Source organism: Vigna radiata, chromosome 11 (assembly GCF_000741045.1).
Source record: "Vigna radiata var. radiata cultivar VC1973A chromosome 11, Vradiata_ver6, whole genome shotgun sequence".
Taxonomy (NCBI): Eukaryota; Viridiplantae; Streptophyta; class Magnoliopsida; order Fabales; family Fabaceae; genus Vigna; species Vigna radiata.
In genome coordinates, this window is record NC_028361.1 from 2,561,900 (window position 1) to 2,571,524 (window position 9,625).

General features: G+C 29.7%; 1 long non-coding RNA gene across 1 annotated transcript; it reads left to right on the forward strand.

Annotated features, from left to right (window-relative positions):
• Positions 1–2,866: 2,866 nt before the first annotated feature.
• LOC111240596 lies at positions 2,867–5,339 on the forward strand. Its single transcript, XR_002666044.1, has 2 exons — positions 2,867–3,366; positions 3,726–5,339. It is a non-coding gene; the product is annotated as an uncharacterized LOC111240596 (long non-coding RNA).
• Positions 5,340–9,625: the final 4,286 nt, after the last annotated feature.

A 9,625-nucleotide genomic window follows, 5' to 3' on the forward strand; every position in this document is an offset into this window, starting at 1 on the left:
AATATTATTTATGTATGGTTATCCAATTTAAAAATGTCTTTCTTTTTTCTTAGTAAAGTGTAGTTTTAATTTAATTATTATTAAGTGACAGTTGGAAGTGGGACGGTTAGAAGAAGAGTGGAATGGTGTTAAGAAAAAGGGCGAACCAAATCTAGCAACGCTTTTGTGAAAAGAAATGGAGAATCATGATCACGCTTCCTAATCATGTTGTCTTCTTCAAAAGCAGATTTTGCAAAATCAACAACTCTTAACTGCGGAAGTTGAATACCAGGACCCATCTTTCTCACCAACTCCTGAAATCGACTTCTTCAAAACATTGCAACCTCGTCAACACATAAACCACCTAAAATATTTCAAAATCCTCATCCCACAACCCAGGACCACTCATCACTGTCTCAATAATTAATAAATTCCCCCTACTCATACTATTTTACTACGTTTTTATAAATTTTAATTAATGTTAAAGATAACTTTTAAAATACCAGAAGCTTATTTACCAGACGACAAGGAAATTCATAAGAAAGACACAAACACAAATAACATCTTAACCTAATAATATAAAAGATTAACACTATTTTTTATTAAAAACTTTAAAACAATAAATTAATAGATTTTTTACCTTTATATAATGCTCTACTTTATCGTATTCAATGTAGAACTTAAACATACATTTAAATTTTCAACCATTAGTTATTTCAATGTATGTTCTTTTTGAAAAATACTTTATGTAAAAATTACAATATAAAATAATTTTGTATATTACGAAAATATAAATAGCTCTTATATCGAATTAAGGTAGTTTCTATTTAATATAATTTTATGAAAGCTAATACAGTTATCACAGTTAACATTTCTGATAGAATAAAAATATGAAAAATATTTACATAATCATTTTGGAAAATAAACTACTCTTGTTCTCTAGTTGGAGACTATTTCAAATAACAATTTTAACTTCCGGTTTTAAGTTTTATGAATAAAAGGGCCAGAAGGCCCAACAAAGAAATAAAAATGGAAGAAGTAGCCGCTAACAATAAAAATATGCTTTGATTTTAAAGTACTACGTTTTTTTTTATATATTTTTATTTACTAATAGTATTTATATTTTATAAGAATAACATGATTTTATACAAACAGATAGATAACTTCTAAAATGTTGAGAGACCAAGACATATATTTTTTATGACATAAATTAAAAGGTCAACTTTTGAGAGCCATAATTTCGTTCGAATGTTTTAAATTTAATAAACTGATATTAATACACGTTGAAGATAAGAATTATTAGTAATCATTAGAGACAAAAATAATTGGTAAAAAGGATAAAATATACATAATCCTTGTTCGTAGGAGCAGATTATTCAAAGTATTCGATGATGAAGGAGTGATTTTCGGATCCATGGATTAGAATTCATAGCTAGGGCCATCATTATTTTTCTTCTTCTTAAAGAGACCAATTACAAATACAAAAGCACATAAACATGTGCATACTGATTACAGATTGAGACCCATCCGACATACTTAATATTACAATGAGATATAAATTATATTTTTATTAAATGAAATAGTTTATAAAAGATTTTAAAATTTAATTTGAAATTAAAATGAAGATAGTGGATTAGAAAAGGTTCTTTAATGATTTATAAATTTTCTCTAATTCTGATTGTAACAAAAAAAAATTAAGATAGAAATGACGGAAGTCATGCAGCGTGCGTGTCATAAACTGTCAGTTAATATTTGGTTTAAATCTCTTTTTGGTTCCTAAGTTATAAGCGGATGTTCAGTTTAGTTCTTGATTTTAAAAATGTAAATCTTTGGTCCCTAAGTTATAAAAAATGTATCAAATGAGTCCTTTTTGACTTGAAATACTGTTTTTAGTTGTTTCTTAACAACTGCTACATCTTTAGATTGTTCTGGCGGAGACTAAACTGAACATCCACTCATAACTTAGGGACCAAAAAGAGGTTTAAACCTTAATCTTTTGTTTAGTTAATAATATCAAGGTCTGTTTATCTATTTCTGGTCTTAATAATCTGTCTGTACAGTGATTGCCATTTTTATTTGTACTGTACAGTTAGATTGGGCCCATTGAATAGCACAAAAAAGAGGCTATTGGGCCTGATCACAAAACGGCCCAACAATAACCTATATTGAATGATGACCGCTAAAACTGTTGAAACTCCAAATTAAAAAATATCATTTATAAACTGGTTAAGGTGAAATGATATAAATAAAAAACATAGGTTATAGTGTAATTAACATAAGCATTTAATTATATATGTAAAAAGATATTCAATATAACAAATAAAGATTAAAACCGATAATTATAACATAATTTTTTATCGTAATGCATCGTCGATAACGTCCTTTTCCCTTTTTTTTTTCTCTCTCAGTAGCAAACATAAAACTGTTTCAGGTCTTTTCCTTCACCATCCTCGCAGTTTTGTCTGTACTTACAACCATTTAATTTCTCTTTTCTTTCTCTTTCACGTTTCCGCTTTGGTGAAAAACGACATAAGATCACAGTGTGTCACATTCATTCTGATTAAAATTACTTTTAAACGAAACTAATTCTTCAACGTTATACTAAACATGTGCAAATTTTTAAAAAACTATTTATAACCATTTTAAATAGAGTTTTCGTATTCCAAACATCCTTAAATCGATTCCTTATATTTTTTTTTTTCATTAGTTTTAAAAAACTATGATTCAACATGAAAAGAATAGATGCAAAGAAAGTAACTGCAACAGTGAGACACGGCAAAATCTGACGCAACGTAATTTCTTTTTGCAACATTGATGTAGAATGTGATGGATGTGGGGTCTTGTCCTCCTAATAATTTAGGTTATCGTGAAGCACATTCAAACGGGACTGGTTTTTGTTTCTTATTTGTTTTCGACGGAAAACTCTTGATTGTTTTGTGAGCATTTGAATCCTTATACGGAGGCAGAAACTACTGCAAACCTCTGTCACTAAAAATCTTGCAAAAAGTTGCTCAGAACTCTTGAGAAAACAAACCCTTCTGTTATATATCATTGCTTAGATTTTATCTATGTTGTATAATTTGTTGTTTGGCGTTAGATTATCTGCGGTCGATGGTCTTCACAGAGTTACCGACACGTAATTGTGAACACGTATTGTAGCATGATGTGTTTGCTGACAAAAGCAAATGAGCAGCTGTTCATGCTATTTCCATGTGCAAATTTGTTGCTGCTGTCAGATGTTTTGCAGAGGCACTGATGCAGAAAACCCTTTGGTCTATTATCTCTTTCCGAAGAATTGAAATCCGTTATCATATCTCTGAGAACTACTGCCAGGTGCTGGAGTTGATTTATGTCTATCATGTCTCGGATGATACTCTGTCAGTTCAGGTGGGTTGAGTGCAATTGTTTTAATTCCTAAAGCGATAAAATACTTTTTAAAATGTTAATATGATTTCATCTTTTCAGACATGTGCCTAGTGCCACCCCCTCTGAGAATTTGATCCTATCAAAACTAGTTATTTCTTTAGAATGTTCTATTCTATATATCTTATAAGTTTCTTGACATCTACCAATCTTATCTGATAGCTCCATGCTATTGAATTTTGGAGAGAATTTATGAAGTGACATATCGGTGTTGACGGTGTTTTATTATATTGAGTGCTGGCAGCATAATTGGCATTGCTATTATGTGAAAAACACTAACACCAGTGCAACAGATAATATTTATGACATTATTGGGTTTACAGGTGGGGACTGCTGGCTATTACTGCCAAGATAATTTTAAGCAGTTAAATTTGGAGGAAACAGATATTGATTGGCCGAACCTAGCTTCACTATATGGATCATATGGTGTCTGTTTCTTATGATTCTTTGAATAATTGCTTCCACATTTAGGTTATGAATGCATTGGCTTAGATTGAGAAGTAAGGTGATTGTTCTTGCTACTGCTGAAACTGGTAGTGGAATCCACCACAATTTCACTGGCCTACCACTGTCATCAACAACTGCATGCCTGGCATGTGTTGTTTAGAGAAAACAAGTTACTGCCAGAAGTGGGCTTTCTCTGGAACTTTGTATTTTGTGGGACACATGTAAGTTTACTAGGTATGTGTTGTGACTGAAGCAATTTTTACACTATCGATTAATTAAAACACATTATATAATATAGTTTTAAGATATTTGTGTAAAAGCTTTAAGAAAATTATGAAACATGTTGGTCTATGGCTAGAGGAGAATGTAAAATTATATATTTGCTATATAGTTTTTTTTTTAATCTTTTGATATTATATATTCTAAATTTCGACAATGTCTGTGGAACTTGAAATAGGAAATGTGATTTGTTTAGAATTTGATGTCTGTATATAATTATCATCATTATTATTAATATAGTTATAATACGATCACACTTTAAAATCCATCCATCATTTATCATTATATAATTAAAGTTTTATTAAATCACAGTATAGTTATAATTCAATTATTTAATTTCATTCTTACAAAACGTGTGTGTTAATTACAACTAGAACATGAAATTTTTGATATTTTAATTGAACTTCTTTTTCATGATTGAGACGCAGGGAATTGGACCGTTGTCAATGGTAGATTCGTGGACAAAGGCAAACATTAGAGTATATTAGCTTTGTTTTTGGGTCAATACCTATTTTTATGTCGCTTGCTCTTCTGGTTTTTTTTCCTAGTTTGGAAGCATGTGTGATTTTTCTAAGGCAACTCTTTATAAAAAATTTTATCACTGAATCGACCTGTGAAACTCCTGTTGTTACTCGCTACTTGTTAGGTAAAGGAGAATTGTTGCAGCGTAGAGTAAGTATGTAAGAAAATTTGAATGAGGCCTCTGAAATGTTACATGTGTTGGAGAAGGTCTCAGAATGAAAGCGAATGGAAGAAGCATGGACAAGGTGATTAGCTGAGAGGTCTGAGAGGTCTGAACAAGATGTTCAATGATGGATGAGGGACAATGATGAATGGACAGAGTTGATGATCCGACATTGGACTTGTGAATTGTGACTGCAGCCATACAAAGTCCTGCAACCATGTGAGGCTTTTCTGAGTTTCGTACGAAATTATTTTGGGACTTTGCTGACATTTGGCCATGGACCCTTTCTTTGTGATCTCAATCTCCTGACGTTGTAGGATACTTCATCTGAAAAAGCTAATCCAGGACCACTCAACAAAATGGGATACTCAAGCCAGATACTGCTCAACTTTTACATTTCTTTCTAATTTTGCCATGCAAATTTATCCTCAGAAACTCAGCAGCCTGATGTAGGCAAGAAAGAAAGACAGAATATTTACTAACAACACCACCAAATCAACATGATATCAGAGTTTTAAGAGATCAACTTAGTAGTCCTTTTTTCATTTTACTTTTTTCTCTTCAACTTGCTTCTAAAATCACGTTTAGCTTTAAACAATTGTTTTGTTAATGTTGCCTGCCATAAGTTTCTCTAAATTAGTCAGATAGATTTTTCCTTTTATCTGCACAAATTTACCAAGTTGGTGTGAATTGATTCTGAATCCAGTCAGATAGACAAATGAACCGTTTTATCATAAATTGGGTTAATGAGAAAGAAATGGTGTTGTGAGGAACCTCTTAAAATGGCTGGCGGGTACAGTTGGATTTGGAAAAGATGAGTGTTCATATATTATTCCTTTTTAAGTTTGGTCTTGATTGTTGTATAAGGTATGTGATTTAGTATCTGAGCGAAGGTGAGTTAATGAAGTTTTGAAAAGGGAGAGGATGGCCCCAAGGACTCTGAAGACAAAGCTACATGTCTCTGCAGTGCGCACAGAACGGCCATCATAAAAGGCACATGCAAAATGTACCATACCTCCCCCTCCTTCTGTGATACAAGTTGGTAACATATATATGGACAGAAATGCAATTATAAAATTCTCCCATGCAGTGATGCAATGCAACCATATCAATGTTCTTACCTTAATTTGTATGCCCGGATATGTGATTCAACTAAATAGATAACATACTTACTTGTTTAGGGTAAGAGGTCGAGTTATTTCTAACACTTCTACAATTTCTCTTAAGATATTATTCGGTAAGCGTTCTTCTTATCCTTATCCTTGTTCCACCGTCCGTTCTGAGTAATTATATTAAATACACAGTAAATACGATCACATATTGTTTACCTTTGAACTGTATTTATAGTTTTCGACATAAGTTTGAGATTAACAAAACCTTAATATCGCGGTTCAATCTCAGTCCAATATCTCTAATTACCATTTACCTTAATCCTTGTAGAAAACTCGTTCATCAACTAAGGTTGGACATCCTTGACCGTGTGATTTTGTATGTTGGATCTGTCACATTTATTTGTTATGTAACTGCTTCTTATTGTAAGACCGTTCGATTTGTTTGGTGCAATATGTCATATATGGTCGTCCGATTCATACGGTAGAATACTGATGAAAATAAATAAATGAAGGAAGATATTGGATCTGGTGAATGTTAATAATTTAGTTAGCACCTGGGATGGATAGAGGAAGTATGGAGTGCAATATGAAGAGTTTTTGAATGAAGTGTTTTCCAACTACCAAGAGTAGTTATCCATATATTCTCCTTTGGATTCCAAGGGAAGTGCTTCCTTGTTTATATATGGATTGGATATGATTGTTGCTTGTTGCTATGTTTTTAACCAAGCCAACTTTTCTTACTTTCACTGTCTAAGTATTTTTTCATCATTTTGAATCTACCAAGTGTGTGTGTAAATATAGATATTGTTAGATAAATATAGAGAGAGACAAAAAGTAGTGGGTTTGGGGACATGTTGGAGTAGGGCTAGCTGGTACTTATCTTGGGCTTTTCACTGCCTAAACAGCACTCACCAGCCTTCTCTTATGTCAAAATCATTATCTTGGGCTTTTCATAATTTTTTTACTTGATATTATCTTTTTATATTTTAACTTTTTATATTTTTTAAAAATACAAAAAAATTATTCTTTCATAATATTTTACTTCAAATAAATATAAAACAAAGGTGAAAGTGTATCATGAATTACTTTACGACATCTATCTCTCCATTCCATTCACTTTTACCACCAACTGCCCACGACCTCTTAACTAAGTAATCACAGACTCTACATTTAGATTTTTGCTAGTCTAGTATGCTATGCTAATTAACCATCAATCTTTACATTTTTCATAAATAAATTTTAAACGATATTAATATATAATTTAATAACAAAAGACATGATACATTTAATAAATAATAAGTTTCATTAAAATATATTTCATATGACTTTAATTTTATATGAAAATAAATGTTTAAGTTTAACTCATCATTATAAAATAAATTTGTAAGATAAATTTTTAATATTATCTTTAGACGGTATGGCATATCACTGAAGCATTTTCCTGTCTAGTATGCCTTCTATCCAATAATTTTTCAAACTAATTATATGTAGAATGAACATGTCACGTGTTTTAATAATAAAATATTAAATTACAGACGTAATTCTCAAATTATGAAATAAAATTATTGTAGGATAATTATTATATAAGATAATGTGATTGTCAATATATTGAAACTTTTTATTGGTTACAAAGGATAATTAATGACATGCTATTGGTTTTTTATTTTTTTATTTTTGACTTTTCTTTGGTATGACTCGTTTTACATCACCATCATGCATAGGTAATGATTTGCTGTCACTAAACCAATTTATAGCTGTAACGCTTTTGCTTTCATGCTTCCATATGTAGAGATCATAAGAACAAAATAAACATCACACTGAAAATAAACTTAACAAATCATTTTCCTCAATACTACAATCTTAACTTACAATTTTTCTCTTATCCCAAAACAATACAAAATACACTTTTCTATCTATTTATATAATACACATATATTACGTGAGTAATGAGAGTACTTTGAAAACAGTAGGATAACAACCAGATCAAATAAATAATAAATATTATTAAGATAAATTTAAAATAATTTTAATTCTTAAGACACAAACAAAATTTCACATACATAAATTATGAACGAGTCTATATATACATAAAATGTTTTTATTAATGAAAAATCTTTTAAAGTAGTATAAAAAATAAATATATAAGCATTTGATCCAAAACGAAAAATACTTTATTATTATAAAGACTTGTATACACTAATATCATACAAAAAATATTTTAAATTTAATTTAGTCTTGTAAAATTTAGTTATGAAATAAAATTACATTCACTTGTGTTATGAAAGAGAAAGTGATACTTCTATCTATGATGGCATGATGATTGATGACGTCAAGGCGTTTTCTTCTCTTCTCCTTTTACAGCTTGAGCTTCCTATTTCCCTAAAAACGCCTTTCCAGTTTTTAAGTTTGAGAAAAAAACTAAACAATCAAACAAAAAGTAATGGCAAATCAGTATCTTATTATCGATTGAATAAAACAAATAAAATAATCCCTTCTTCCATGTAATCAGTGCCTGCACCTTAAAAAAATTAATGAATTAAAAAAATAATACTGTAAAAAATATCAGAAGTATGTTAACAATTTTGTTAATAATTTTTTATAATAAATTATATATAGGATTAAATATATTTTTAGTCCTATATTTTTGGCCGATTTTGGTTTTAGTCCCTCTTTCAAATTAAGTTATAATTTAGTTTTTTAACTTTAAAAAATTCTGGTTTTAGTCATTTTTATCAAATTTTTTTAACTTTATTTGTTGTTTCAAGAACGTTTCATTATAGATTTGGATTGTTTACATTGTTTGACACATTTTTGCTTTAATATTAACTGAGAAACGCGTTTGAAACAACAAATAAAGTTAAAAAAATTTGGTAAAAAGGACTAAAACCAGAATTTTTTAAAGTTGAAGGACTAAATTGTACCTTAGTAGTTTGAAAGAGGGACGAAAACCAAAATCGCTCCAAAATATAGAGACTAAAAACATATTTAACCCTTATATATATTATTGATTTATGTATTTGAATCGAATCAATTACAAATTATCATATATAAATAGTTATAAAAATTTGTAAAAAAGAATTATTAAAAAAATATTTTCCATTATATTAATGCAAAGATATGATGTTAATGACTTTTTAATAATTTTTTTGACAATTATAAAGAAAGTTATAAAATAAAATTATTAAAAAAAAATTCCTATAGAAAATATGGATGTGGACTGAAAGGGTCTTATTATTAGTGCTGGTTTAGTGAACATTGCTTTTGGTTTAAAAGCATAATTATGACATAGTGCAAAGAAGAGACTTGTGATTTGGACTAACTAATTGGGAATGGAATCACACACATGGGATGACCTAGATATTAACACTCTAAAACTGACACGTGGCATAGAGATAAGGAGATCATTTTGGTCTCACTAATATATGACATCATTAGATTTTGGACTCTGGCTTTTTATTTTATTTGTTTTCCCATTTTGTGTTTGTCTCTGGGATGAGATTGTGAAGAGGAAGAAACAACCAAGAAATTTAAAAATGAAAATAAAATGCTAAAAGACAACGTTTGTAAGCATTTTTACCTTTTTACTTTTTTTTTAAAGTGTATATTTTTCTAAAGTATTTAATAACGTGGTTATTTCGTGTGATTTATCAATAAAAATTATACAAAGCAGTAGCGTGACATGTCTATTTTTTTATTGGAC